The sequence below is a fragment of the Brassica rapa genome, chromosome A10 (genome assembly GCF_000309985.2).
Source record: "Brassica rapa cultivar Chiifu-401-42 chromosome A10, CAAS_Brap_v3.01, whole genome shotgun sequence".
In the NCBI taxonomy this organism is placed as follows: Eukaryota; Viridiplantae; Streptophyta; class Magnoliopsida; order Brassicales; family Brassicaceae; genus Brassica; species Brassica rapa.
This window is the reverse complement of record NC_024804.2, coordinates 11,587,330-11,602,893: the sequence shown is the minus strand read 5'-3', so window position 1 is coordinate 11,602,893 and position 15,564 is coordinate 11,587,330. Positions and strand designations below refer to the sequence as shown.

Below are 15,564 nucleotides of genomic sequence, written 5' to 3'. Positions count from 1 at the left end.
GCATACTTGAAAAGTAATGTGAGCACGCTTGAACAAACCAATAAAGTTTCGTTTGAATGCAAAATCTGTTTTAGAAGCACATTGATTGGGCAAATAATAAAATCAGGCAAGAAAAAGAAATATGGTAATAACATGAACACCAGTTTCTCAAACTTGACTCTAAACAACAGTGACCGAAGCTAACTACCACACCTCCTTGATGATTCTCTCATCTCCAACACAACTTCCTTAAAAAAAATATGTCTACCCTATCATTTTAAAAATATGTTCGACTTTCACATAATTTTGTTACATCTATACTATATAATTAAGAAAGTTAAATGAATCATTAATTCAAATTGGCACAAAAAAATGATGAAACAAATAGTTTTTAAAATAAAATAATGTATAAACATATACAAATAATTTATTCCAAAAATGTTATAAAATAAATAGTGAAATTTTAGCTGAGAGATAACTTAAAATATATAATAAAACTAAATTTATATTTTTTTCCAGTAGTTTGGTAATATGAATAATTTAAAAAAAAGTCAAACTATTAAGTTAAAACAGTTTATTTTTCAAAGTATAAGAGCATTAAAAATTTGGATTAAAACAAAAATTTAAATATTTTATATTTGATGGATATACAATTTTTTGGATGAAACATTTACCAAACACTATTATATACTATTTCTCCTATTTTAAAATAGTTAATAGATTTATAATTAACACCCGATCAAAAAAATAACAGCTGAGAAATTACATAAATGTAAAATAAAAAACAAAGTGAAATTTATCAGTTCAAAAAATCACAACGAAAACTCAAATCCATCACCATATAATTACACATTACCTTAGATATTTTAATTTTTTGAAAAGTAAAATGGTATAAAATATTCAAATATATAAAGATGTAAAATGAGCTTCAAAAATAATAATAATAAAGATGTAAAATAAGTTTATAAGATACAATCCGCGCGTTTCAGCACCAGAGGAATGACCAGCATTTGCAAGTTATTTGGAGGATATAAACAGCTTGAAAGAGAGTTTTTCCCACGCAGAGATTATCTATGTACCAAGAACGCATAACAAGAAGGCGGATAGCTTAGCCCGTAGCGCTAGGAAGGAAACGTCTTTTGTAGTTCACATGGATCAAGATCTCCCAGTTTGGTTCACAGAGTCTATATGAGTCTGTAAAGTTGATGACAAAAAAAAAAGATACAATCCGCGCGTAGCGCGGACAAGAATTCTAGTCTCTTGTAATGATGTATATAAATAAATAAAACAAAACCATTGTAGTTTCCTTTCTCTCATCTTCACTACCCATCATCTCTTGTAAACATTATAGTTTTATGATTGTTTTCACTTTAAGATATTCTTTCGGTGTTTTTTAATTTTATTTAAGTTCAGTTATACGGTACAAATACTATAAATTAATACTCGATCAGTTACAAACATAGTAAATTAATAAATTTCTTCGGTCTCGAATTTGCCTGGTTCAAAATATGACACAAATCGAAAAAATAAGATAATATCTTTTTTTAGAAAATTCTATGTATCTATATAATCCATTAAAATCATAAATTAATAATTCATACATACAATGTTTATATATGTACAAAAAAATCATGTATTATTTATTTTACATTCACAATGAAATTGAACTTTATTTTTCTTAACACATCAATATATTTTGAAAATATTAGGTCAAATTATATCTAAAAACTACATTTAAATTCTATGAAACATATTTTGTATACACCAAATAGTATAACAAAAATAATAAAAGTCTAATTTTAATAATTTAATTAACATATACACGACAAAATAAACTATTTATCTTATTTTATTAAAAATATATTTTAAAATATAAATTTTTTTTTTGTAAATTAATAACTCTAAAAATAATAAAATTTCGTAATTCCAATATCATTACTTTATATAGTTTTTACTATGTGTTGGGTTAAGTCCCGCAACGAGCGCAACCCTCGTGTAAGACTATTAAATTTCAAGATACTTCTAAGAAAATGACTAATAATATAATGCCAAATATTTTCGTAGTATTTTGTGATTATGTAGCAAGTTTTTATTTCAGTTATTTTAAGTTTACTTATATAAAACTATTGAATTTCAATATTTTTTTAAAACAATTTGACCAATAATGTTATGCAAATTATTTTTCATAGTATCTTGTGAGTATCTAGCAAGTTCTTATTTTAGTTATTTTAATGTTTGAGTTATCATGATAAAAACTAAAATGGAAATGGATCTAGTGCAAAAATTTTATAATAAATTAGTAGTTCTAAAAAGTAAATAAAATAATGATCTAATATCATTAGATATCTTAGAGTGATGAGAAATTAGTCAAAATATATTATTTGAGATATTTTGGACTGAATTTTTCACCGTTTTGTGATATTTTCAATTGAGTTTTTTCTCGTTTTGAAATATTCATAATCGAACAATAATATATTTTTATTTAATTTAAGTTGAGATACTCTGCTGAAAGTTTTCTTATTATATGCCAAAAGTCTCAATTTTAACCAAAAAAAGAAGTAAAAAAAATAACAGAGATGTTAAAATAGTACAAAAGTTTTGGAGGGTTTCAACTTGGATTTGTCCCACATGAAACCCCAATTAGAAGCTTGTGTTATTTGACTAGTTTTGTGGACCATCATAAGTTTCACACTTCTTCAAAATAAAGGCAAACGAGAGACCAAAAAATCTAAACTCTCGAGTTTAATTTGTAATCACAAAGTAAGAAACATATCTACTAGACAAAGACACAAATAACATTTGACAAACAAACAAAAAAAAAGTTAAATTTGATGAATTATGTAAGCTATGCAAGAAGAAGATTATCTACTTTAGACGACTCTATATGTTCTTGATTATCTTGTGATGATCCCATTGTTGAGAGTTTGTGAATCATCGCTACAGCAGACCCTAAAATTCAAATAGACAATTTATTTTCCAAAACAGAGAAGGTGAATTTAAAAGTTTAACAAACCAAATTTATAGATGTAATAAAGCGTCATTCCAAGTATTCACCATTGATTGGAGTACCTGACAATTCTTCAGGCTTGAGTCATGTGATTTTGACCAGAGAATGATATGATCATACTAATAAACATGAGCATCTGATCCTCGTGAGAGATGATAACATACGGGGTTACCATAGCGATCAACCCTCCATTTCACTCCATTTAGTTCCTAATTTAAATATATAAAATAAAATCAGCAGTATAATTACATATATAATTAGATAGTCTTTATATTTACACCAATATGATACTTTTAAGCGAAATTTCTTGAAATATTCTAAGTTGGCTACTATTTAAAAAAAATATATGCTCAATCTTTGCTCAAAAAAAGAAAAAAAAAATGCTCAATCAAAAATACTCTAATATTTGGATTCAAGATTTATGATTATTGTTTAGGTTTTAGTATTTAAGAGGTGGAGTTAGTTTATAAGCTTCTATAAATATTTTTTTAAATATTTATAAATGATTTAATTGGTTAATTTTGTTTTTTTCATCATAAATTTAGTGTGTCTTTAAAAGTTGTAATCAACTATCACCAGATAACGATATGATCATACTGATAAACATGAGCAACTGATCCCCCGAGAGATGATAACATATAGGTTACAATATCAATCAACCTTCCATTTGTCTCCAGACCTCACAGCTAACAACTTTGGCTTTGATCAACTGTTTGTCTTGATATCATCAGTAAACTGTCTTCCTCTATTCTTTCTCCCATCAATAGGAAGAATCCCAACTCCATCTTGATTTCCATCGCCATCGCCATTGGCATCGTCATCTCCCGCTGTTGTAGATACAAAAACTGAACGAAATACTCTAGATTTGAGTTGTTTATACAAAGCACAAACTGACTTATTAATCACAAATGGACTATGAACCATCTGAAAGAAGAAATAAAGATTCAACTTCACAAATTGACACAATTTGCGAAGTTGAATCCTTATTTCTTATTGCAGATGATTCATAATTTGTTTGTGATCAACTTCACAAATTGACAATAGTACTTCACAAAAGTTGAATCCTTATTTCTTGTAGATGGTTTCTAGTCTGTTTGTGATCAACTTTACAAATTGACATTGGTACGTTGACAAAAAAATATTGACAATGGTACAACCTAATCAATGAATGATACTTTCATGACAAAAAAAAAATAAAAAATGTTGTAAAGTTTACTCATCTTAGTTAAATACCCAACACAGTTTGATACCCGTTTAATACTTCAAGTAATTATTTTGCACATTTTAATACATTTACTTTTAAAAATGTGTTATTTTAATACCCAAACTATATTAATTTTAATCAAAGGTATTAATAAGTTTTAAATAAAATTTTAAAAATCTTTATTTTAATTTTTTAGGAATAAAACTAACTAGATAGTATTTTAAAATTTAGAAAACCTTAATCATGAATAAAATAAAGAAATTATTTTAAACTTCAGAAAATAAAATAAATTTGAAATTAGCACTAAAACTAATATTATAAAAATTAAGATTATCCAAACATATGTTATTTAAAAAAGAAAACAGGTAATAAATTTTGTTTTTGAAATTTAAAGATTTTTAAAGTTTTGTTTAAAACTTATTATTAAAATTAGCATAGTTTGTGTATTAAAATGAACATAGTTTTAAAAGCAAGCATATTAAACTGAGCAAAATAATTAGTTGAACTATTAAACTATGTAGTATAAAAGTTTGGATATAAAAAAATTTAACGAAATTTAGTTGGGTATTATTATGAAATTTTCCTTTTAATAAGATAGTTACCAGAAGGTGATTATAAACAATTAAACACTGGTTAAACTTAAACCTTATATCTGAATTTTTGAATAAAATGAGTGTTTATTTATGTACGAATGAGGTGATTCAAATGGATCTCGCGAAGTTTCTAGTCATAAGTAAAACGAGCCAAGCAGGACTCTTTAAAGTAATAATTAGATATTCTTTCAAATAATAATCTATACTATACTAAAAGGAGGATATAAGCCATGGAGAGGGTGTCCACATAGGATAGAAAAATCAACCAATCAGAAAACCCGAAATTGCCATGTCATTTCATTTATTTTTCGCAAAAAATAGAAAAACAATGCGAAGGTGAGAATCGAACCCGGGTTAGTATGATATATATATAGGACAGTTACCACTAAGCCATTGAAACTTTCTTGGACACATATACAAGAACCACTAAGTATATAATCACAAACTCTTATGTACATTTACAATAATATGAATTCAACTTTCAAGACTCCGATACTTTGTTTTGTAAAAAAAAAATAAGTAAGTGACAAACTAATATATTCTTAGAAAGTGTGAGAACGTTGACAAATATGGAAAATCATAGATTTTTGTTTTCGTGACAAAGTTAAGAATTTTGTAAAAGTAAGTTTAACATATAAATTTTCGTGACAAATATGAAAAAGCATAGATTTTTGTAAAATTTTGACAAAACAACTCATAACATACTTCTCTAATGTCTTAATAAAATATTATTTAAGGGTGCAATAATTAAATATATTAATTCAATAAATTTTGTAATTTATAGACAAAACAATAACACAACAAATTTTGAAACATTTGTTAAACCTATCGATTTTTTTTCATGAGAATCCAACTAAACAAGATAAAAAAAAATAATTAGATTTACAAATATTTAATTACCATTTTATTCAATTTTGATTAATTTCAAATTGTCATAATGTATCTTTTTGAAGTTACAAATATGAAAAAGCATAGAATTTTGTACAATTTGACAAAACAACTCAAAACATATTTTTCTAATGTCTTAATAAAATATTATTTAAGGATGCAATAATTAAATATATTAATTCAATAAATTTTATAATTTATAGACAAAACAATACCACAACAAATTTTGAAACATTTGTTTAACCAATCGATTTTTTTTTTTCATGAGAATCCAACTAAACCATTAGATTTTCAAATATTTAGTTACCATTTTATTCAATTTTGATTCATTTTAAATAGTAATAATGTATCTTTTTGAAGTTACAAAAAAATAATGTTCTTTCTTTATTACACTAGCATTATATATAGATTCTATATACACAAAATAAATATAATATAACAACATAAGCTTGCTTTCCCCGATTCATATGAAAACTTTTTAAGTTATCCACCAAAACAAATTAATTAAATCAATGAAATTGTTAAAATACAACAAATTAATATATAATTTTATTTTAAATTAAATTATTTAAAAAGTGTATTTTCGTTAAAACAAAATAATAAATAAGTAAAACTGATTTGATGGTAATTTTTATGATATATATATATATATATATATATATATCAATTCTGTGAAAGAAATAAAGCTTAATATGGAAAAAAATCTTAAATACAAAAACCTCTAAAAATTAACAAAAAAACTAATAAATTAAACTATGATATCACTTAAAAGCTTCTTAGACCATATTAATAAAATATTTAAGCGATAATTAGACAAATTTGATTTTTTTTTCCAACAAAAAGTTTATTATTAATTAGCATCAGTTATTTCAAGATGTTTAAGAAATGGTGGACAAAAAAAATAGGATGGACATTAATGATATATGAACTATGAATAGTACTTTGTGAAGCAGATTTAGATAACATATCTGCACATCCATTTTCAGTCTTTTTTGATGCCTAAATTCAATTTTTTCAGAGTAGTTATTCCACAAATAGATCGTATGAGATATTGTTTTGATATGTATATTTGTTTTTTCAATGTTAGGAAGATTGATAACTGTAAAAATGTCTCATTCGTATATGATATGTCTATAACCGAGTCTCCAACATGAGACAAGTTTGTTTAAAAAGTAAATAATTTTATTTTTCTTATATTATATAATCAATATATATTATTTTCTGATAATAAAAATATAGTTATTCATCTATCACAAATATCTATGCAAATATGTGAATCAAGTACAACAATCAAACAACATAATGATTTCCACAAAGAAAATTTAAAAAAATATATTTATGTTATGTAGTCATATTTTATAATTTTTAAATAATGTAATATAATATTATATATTATTTTTTTAGAATTGAGAAATACATATATCAGTTAGACAAATTAAGCGATAATTAGACAAATTTGATTTTTATTTTGTGAGCAAAAAGTTTATTATTAATTACCATTACTTATTTCAAGATGTTTAAGAAATGATGGACAAAAAAATAGGATGGACATAAATGATATATGAACTATAAATAGTTTTTTGTAAAACTGACTTAGGCCATCTCCAACCCAACTGCAAAACACTATTTTAGTGTGAATTTTACACTAAAACCTTCTCCAACCCAACACTAAAAATTACACCATTTTAGTGTAACACTATAATTTTACACCAAATTTGGTGTGACACTATTCACCACACTAAAACACTATTCACTCCACTAAAACACTATTCACTTATTTTATTAATAAATTATATTTTTAAAAACGAAAATTTAAATAAATTATATAAATATAATATTATAAAATAGTTTTTAGTGTGAAGTTTAGTGTTGTGGTTGGAGATGAATTTGTTTTTAGTGTTAAAACTACACTAAAATAGTGTGGTTTTGACACTAAAATAGTGTTATGGGTTGGAGATGCTCTTAGATAACACATATGCACATCCATTTCCAGTCCTTTTTGATGCATAAATTCAATTTCTTCAGAGCAGTTATTTCACAAAGAGATCATATGAGATATTGTTTTGATATTCAGATTTGTTTCTTGATTGTTAAGAAGATTGATAGATGTAAAAATGTTTCATTTGAATATGATATGTCTATAACCGAGTCCCCAACATGAAACAAGTTTGTTAAAAAGTAAATAATTCTATTTTTCTTATATTATATAATAAATATATATTATTCACTGATAATAAAAATATAGTTATTCATCTATCACAAATATCTATGCAAATATGTGAATTAAGTACAACAATCAAACAACATAATGATTTCCACAAAGAAAATATAAAAAAATATATTTATGTTATGTAGTCTTATTTTTTATTCTTTAAATAATATAATACAATATTATACATTATTTTTTAGAATTGAGAAATACATATAATATCTTATCCGCGCGTAGCGCGGTTAAAAAATTTAGTAATAATTAAAAAAGAACTATCAAATCACCCGGCCGTCGTAAGCAATTAAATAAATATTACTTTCTTGACAAAACAAACAAATAATAGCGAACAGTGACAAGCATCACTAGAAGTCTGAAACCCTAATTTGCATAGCTCACAGTCTATCAATTATTACGATTGAACATCTTCTCCATTGACATGTGATCTGTACAAGCTAAAATGCTCTATTCAATTTCTGATATCAAAGATAAATTGTTTCAATCTGGATAACGCGACCAAAAACCTATATGGTTGTCGAGCCAAATAGATTCTAATTCTCGTTGTATATGTTTTCATTGAGAGATTCGTGTTTGATTTTAGAAATCAACAATTTCTTTTTACCAAGGTCACATGACTTTTTTTTTTTTAGAGTTTGTGTTTTTCACATCTTGAGAATAATAGAAACAAATATCGTTTGACAAAAAAAATATCAATTCGACTTTAAAGGAAACTAGATTTTGACCCGCGCTTTCACATTATCTTTTATTGAAAAATTTACTAACCCGCTAATTCACTAATATTTTTAGCCACGGGTGTTCGGTTTTGTGTTCAGTTTCAATTTTTTTTTACTTTCAGTTTGTGCCAATTCAGTTGTGATCTTCGTTATTCGGTCCAAGAGATAAAATAACTGTTTGATTATTTATGAATTTGGGTTTTGTTTCGGTTTGGTTACATTAATTTTTGGTTTGGTTAAGATAACAACGTTAGGAATCTGATAAAATTTGAGTTCAGTTCGGTTTTCGGTTCTCATTTGTTGGATAATTTTGAATAATTCGGGTAAAATCACATGTTGGATTTTGTTGGATACAGTATCGGATAACTTGAATAAATTCAAATATTTCGAATAATTGTTTTGGGTGATTCAGTTCTATTGGAAAATAACAAAAAAAAAATATCTTGGATAAAAAGTAATAGTGTAATCCATTGCTTGGTTTGTTCGATTATAAACAGTATTAGGACTGGGCAAAAAAACTCGGATCCAAAAACTAAACCGTACCCCCAAAAAAATAGTATGGAACCCGAACCGAAATTGTTTAAATATCCAAATGAGTTCAAAATTATGGTAGTTAGGGAACCGAAACCGAACCTGATCCGAACCGAAGTATTTCGGGTACCCGATTATATCCGAAATTGATTTATATACCTATATATATTAAATATTATTAGATTTACTATATATTAAGACCATCAAAATATATAAGATACTTTTAAGTTATACAAAAGTATTTATATATATATACAAATAGTCAAAAGTACATATCTAAAATAGCTAAAGTATACTCAAAACACCAACAATACTTAAAATATCTATTGATTCTCAATCCAAATATTCAAACCAAACCAATTTATATGTTAATTTTAGGTACTTTGAGATATGCTATTCAAATTTATATGCAATATATTTTTTTGTTTATAGATTTTGAGAAATTTAAAGTATATAATAAATTTAAAATTTAATAAAATAATTTAAATGGGTTATCCGAACCCGGACTGAACCGGCAAAGATCCAAACCCGAACTGAAATTTAGAAATACCCAAATGGGGCTGAAATTTTTGAACCTGAAAACCCGACACCCGAATAGACCTGAACCGAACCTGAATGGGTACCCGAACGCCCACCCGAATTTGGTAATTTTAAACTAAATATAATTAATATTTTAAGGTATATAAATTGTATTTAAGATATTCGAGTACCCATTCGGTTTTCGGTTTGATTCAAATCGGTTTCGGTCTTTCTGTTTCAGCGATATAGGAACCGTTAAAATATTTGTGAATATGATTCAGTTTTGTTTTTTTTTATGTTGTTTCTGTTCAGTTTTCGGTTTTCAATTTATACGCCAATTGACTTCGGTTTGTACAATTTGTCTAGTATTTGATAAATAATTGATTTAAACTTATTTTTATTAACAAAGTTTATATATTAATACTGTTATTATATATTACTATATAAAATTAGTTGCAAACTCGTGATCTAAATTTTGTATGATATTTTTCTATGAATCTTATTAAATATTTTAATGACTATGAACCGGGAAATTTTTGTAGTTTTGTTTCAAAGATAATTGTAATGTTTCTTTGACAAATAGTTTATAATATTCTTATTTTGTAATTAAGATTATTTATATTTGCTATATAATTGTTTTTCGAACATTAAACCTAAACAAAACTAAAATGGGCCCGCATATTAATTGAAAAAGGAAAATTAAGCAAAGCCCACATCAAACCACATACGTAAAAATCGACCCAAGACCAGTCGTTATCTTTTGATGTAAACCAAAACATTAACCAAAACAAATATCTTCTTTCAGACATCGGTTTGCAAACACAAAAAAAAAAAACAGATTATCTCTAATGGTGATTATAGAGAGTTATCGAGTCATGGACGATCTCCAGGGTAAATCATTTCTTTATTTTCTTCATCCTTGTTAGAATAATGATTTTGAATATAGCAGGTTGTTTGCTATCTTTTGCATATCGTGAACACAAAATATTACTTGCAAACTTTTTTTTTGGTTTTTGCAATCTTTTGCATGTCGTTTCAAATCGGGTTTAATGTGTACTCCTGATGAAATCAAGGCAGATCTGAGGCAGTCAAAGAAAGATCATGGTGAACTCCTTCGATTTGGCATTAATCTCACAAAAACTCCAAAGGTTTGTCACTTGATATGCTCGCTCATATAACGTGTTTCATTACCTCAATTTTTTTTTTGCTGAAATGAATTAAAAAATAAGTAAATATTTTATGTTTTACTTTTAATAAATCTCGATTTTGTTTTAAAATACTTTGAAATACAATTATGTAATTATTTAAAATAAATAACTCATTTTCATAAAATATAATGTATTTATTTATATGTTAGAGATGGGTTTTAGGTTCGGGCCTTATGCTTTTTTAATTAAAACATATGGGCTCAAAGTTCATTAAGTGAACCCAAAAATATAATTTGTTTTCCTTTTTCAGATTAGTATTTGACAGAAGAAAAATAAACATTTAACTCTCAACAGTCGGTTCGTCTTTGCTTAAGAGATGAAGATGAAGATCTCCCCCGACAAAAGCACCTAATCAAATCCGTAGGGTTACATCTTTGTCTTTCTTCTTGATCCATAGCTAGCTCGTTCTGTTTAAACGTTTTATGAAGAACAAACAATAATTTGATCTAACTAATTTTTTTGATCTGTTTTGCATGTTGTATCCGATGACTTATATTGTTATTGCGATGAGTGTTGTGATGACTTCGAAGAATCGAATGCATACTTCTTGAAAATTTATGCCAGACAAATTAATATGGACCCCAATACTCCGAAGGTATACTTCTTGCATTCATTCTCCAAAGAATTCAAATAGTTCTTGTTAAATGTAGCTTGAATTTTGCAGCCTTGCAAGAAAATAAATTAAATAACATAGGTGTTTAACCACGATCTCACAAAAACAAACACAGACGAAACACAAAACATCTATATGCTAATCTATGTTAGATGATTAATTTTGATTACATGTTTGTCTGCTAATATGATTTCCAAACTCTCACCAAACCCGATATTGGATGGTTTCAGGTGTGTACCACTTTGGCGTGGATCAACCACGTCTTTTGCCATGGCCTAATCTGATCAAGGTATGAAATCTTTTGTTTGTAAGACATGATATCAAAAACTTTTAGAAAATAACGTGTTTGCTTTAGAGGTTTCAAATGAAATATATATAAATATGTGACTTTAGCATATTCCGATTCAATACAGTTAGAGAATATACCGTCATAATCCATATCTTGACCATCAAGTTTATTTAAGTTATGGAAAATTAGATTTATTGATTTATTTTGAATCATGAATAGAAGATTTGCAACTATAATGATTGGCCAGATATTTATGCTTCGTATATTCGATATTTTGTTTTACAACTCTGCGATTTTTGTTTATATTTCAATATTCTTGTTTCCGGATATTTTGTTTCTATTTTGTGGGTTCTTAATTTGAATGTATATTTGCAACTAAAAATAATACCCGAGTATATTGCAACTTAGTAATCTCGTTAAATTCAAAAATTTGAGTATTAAGATAATTAATTTTTTAATGATTTATCGGTTTTAATATATATTTTTAAGTATTTGGGGTTTAAGGGTTTGTCTCTATTTCATAATCTGTACATCTAAAAATGCAATCTTCCAAGAAAATATTTACACGATTATGTTCATATATGTTAGAAATTCATATGTTAGAATAGGGCAACATGTATAATTGAAATGTTGAATCTTATACAACTGATTGTACCTACAACATTGTTTGCAAGATATGAATGGTTGAAACACTGATGTGTATAATAATGTATAGTTTAAATGTTGAAAATGCAGGATCCAATATGTGACATCGATATGTTTCAATGTTGAAAAGTGAGCGTTGATAAAGGCAACAAAATTTTAGTTTCAAGAGCTAAGAAAAAATGTACTTTATAAGGAATGAAGAACGATTATGGGTTTTTCTAAAACTTAGCTTGGTCCGATGGGAATGGAAATTTTAAATTAAATTGTAGCTGGATTAAAAGATTTATCGATAATATATCCATATAATTAAAAAGCATATGTTTTAAATAAAGCAGTGGCACAGAGCTGTAAATATTTTCAAAACAGAAGGGCACCTCAAAAAAATGCCTTCTGTTTTAATAATATTGATCTGGATAAATGAAAGGAACATAAGCAAGAAAATCCTCTCTTTTTTTTTTGAAACAAGCAAGAAAAATCTAATAAAACAGTTTCATATATATTCCATTTTCTTTTCCTTCGTTCTTGAATTTTACCATACAAATTGAGGTATACTGTTCTCAACAGAATGCTGGATTCTTTTCCACACACAAACCAATTGATCTTTAGAAAACTTGACACAGATTTATTATTATAGTTATAATTTTAACATAAGTAGTTATCTATAGTTCGATTAATTGAATCTTAAATCTAATTAATTTGATTTGAAGACTTTACTGGTAGTTTTTGCGTCGTCTTATTCTATTCTTATTACTAAACTTAGAACCAAAAATATCAAAAAAAGTTATGCACAATCCCAAAGTGAAAAAAGGTTATGAAGGGTATGAGTCATAGTGCAACCCACTTGCAATTTTTTTATGTTACTAGGGGTGTGATTGGCTATTGTTGTAGTTGTTCTCCACATCCACAACTCTAAATATACACCAATTTTGATTTGTATTTTTTTTTAAAAGCTCACAACCTTTTTTTAAAGTCCAAAACACTTATTTAAACTCATGTCTTTATAATTGCTCTGCAGAGACAAATTCTTAACCCAAATTTAAAGATTTTTGAAAATTAAAAATCTATAGCCAAAACCAAAAAAATCACATCAATATTTCTACAGCCAAAAAATGAAATCACAGTTCTTATCAATCAAATCCTAGATATTTTTCTACACCATGTGCAAAAATAAAGCTTAAAATTATATTTATAAATAATTTTTTGTTAATCTTTTGATTTTATTATTTCGTACAATATTTTAATTTCATGTAAAAATTAAAATAAAATAAATATTTTTATTACATTTATATTTAATATTTATATATATATCTTGGAAATTTTTTTATTTATTTATTTTAGTTAATAAATATTAAATCAAATTCTATAAAATTAAGGGAAATTTTTGTTATGTATAATTAATAAAACATAAAATTAAACAATATTTCTAAAATTTGTAAATATTAAAAAGAAATAATCATAATATGATTAGAATTTTTTTATCAAAATGCATAAATGTTTTAAGGTTTTTAGTAATAAAAATTGTAAAATTATTTAAATAAAAGTAAATAATATTTTCGAAAATTATTATATATTACTATATTTCTAACTTTACTATTTATTGGTATATTAATGATGATTTCTAAATTATTGCCTTATTTTAAAAATTTACCAAAATTATAAAAAAAAAATTAAACATAAATTTCCATATCACAATTAGTTTAAGTCATGTCATCTTTATTAGTATGCTATGTCATCATTTTGCTTTCAAAATTAATGTGGTGATGACATGTATCAAAATCATTCGGTAAATAATGTATATGGGATTATTGAGTTTGAAAATGCTCTAAATTTGTTTGGAAATTTTTCTCATCAATAACACCGCGTTGCTGGATTAAAACCAAATTAAAATAGCAAAGAAAGAAGCTTCAAGGAAGACAAGTAAGTAGCCCTCTCTCTTTCTCTTTCCCCCTTTAACTTGTTATCAACTTTAGGTTATGATTAATAGAGTCGTCACAAATATAACTTAACAATTTTTTCAAGTATGATTGACTCTAAAGTTGCTATACACGTACATCAAAAATACTCTCAATTTTGTTATCAAAACTGTTGTTTTGTGAAAAAAGAATATGAACAAAACCAACAAAAAGGTTATGATGATAAGAGGGAGTCACTGACCACTCTGCAGCTTTTAAAGTATGATTTGACTTTGAAAATGTAGTTTAGTATTTCTCTCCGATAAATAATTTTACTAGATAAAAGAATAAACAAAAATGTTGGAAAATTCTAGGAAGATCACTTTCTGTTTCTTCATCCACCAAACTGACATCTTGAAATAATGTAATAAACGAAAAATTATATACTGTCCGCATCACTAGTTAAGTAATTAGTGTATCACTAATATCTGTTGATCATGCCAACTTGCAAATCATGTAATCTTTTCTCGACCATGACGTGTTGATATTCAAAGACTTGTTTTATTCTTGCTTCAGAGAACACAAAAACCACATTATATGTTCTTCAAGTCATGGGAAAAACATATAGTTTACATAGGATCAAGGATGTTTCAGATCAGAAAATAAAGAACTAAATCGTGGCTTTTGCTTTCTCAGAGACTACTCTGTTCTCATTGCTAACTTAGAAGCCATAACCTGAAAAATCAAAAGATACATCAGAAAAAGATTACTGATGTTAAACCGATGGTTCAAGAGGATTCCGTAAAAAAAAAAAAAAAAACTAAGACAAACCTGAATTATCCATGGGGTTACCAGCAGGCGCTGCTGATTCAGGCTCCTTGATCTCCACAATCAGACATCAAGAATGTCTTAGCCACATATGACACATGCTCTAAGCAACATCTCACAACCTTAAAGAAAAAAAAATACACTCGGTTAGCATGCAAAACCATAAGATTTCAATCTGCGATGAAGTTAAGAATCTCTTCTCACTTTGGTTGGATCAATGATTCCTGCAGACATAAGATCTTCGTATTTGCCAGTTGCAGCGTTGTAGCCGTGTTTAGAGTTGTCGCTAGAGAGTACCTTCACCCCAAACAAAAAAACAACCATTTTCTTAGTTTTCTATAACAAAGACTAAAACTTCCAATCTGCATAAAATGATGTTCATATTGATTACCTTTTCGCTGACTGATGTTAGGAGTTTTCAAGGCTCC

At 26.4% G+C, this 15,564-nt stretch overlaps 2 long non-coding RNA genes across 5 annotated transcripts; one reads left to right on the top strand and one right to left on the bottom strand.

The window, feature by feature from the left end:
* Positions 1–8,014: 8,014 nt before the first annotated feature.
* On the top strand, positions 8,015–12,732 carry LOC103872908. 3 transcript variants are annotated; one of them, XR_004452530.1, is made up of 5 exons: positions 8,015–10,552; positions 10,739–10,809; positions 11,164–11,464; positions 11,713–11,771; positions 12,507–12,732. It is a non-coding gene; the product is annotated as an uncharacterized LOC103872908 (long non-coding RNA). The 3 variants fall into 3 exon arrangements; XR_004452529.1 differs by having other exon boundaries at positions 10,739–11,464; XR_004452528.1 differs by having other exon boundaries at positions 8,024–11,464.
* Positions 12,733–14,414: 1,682 nt separating this feature from the next.
* On the bottom strand, positions 14,415–15,564 carry LOC103847937. 2 transcript variants are annotated; one of them, XR_004452527.1, is made up of 3 exons: positions 15,528–15,564; positions 15,341–15,433; positions 14,415–15,258 (listed from the first exon to the last, which is right to left on the bottom strand). It is a non-coding gene; the product is annotated as an uncharacterized LOC103847937 (long non-coding RNA). The 2 variants fall into 2 exon arrangements; XR_004452526.1 differs by having other exon boundaries at positions 14,415–15,433.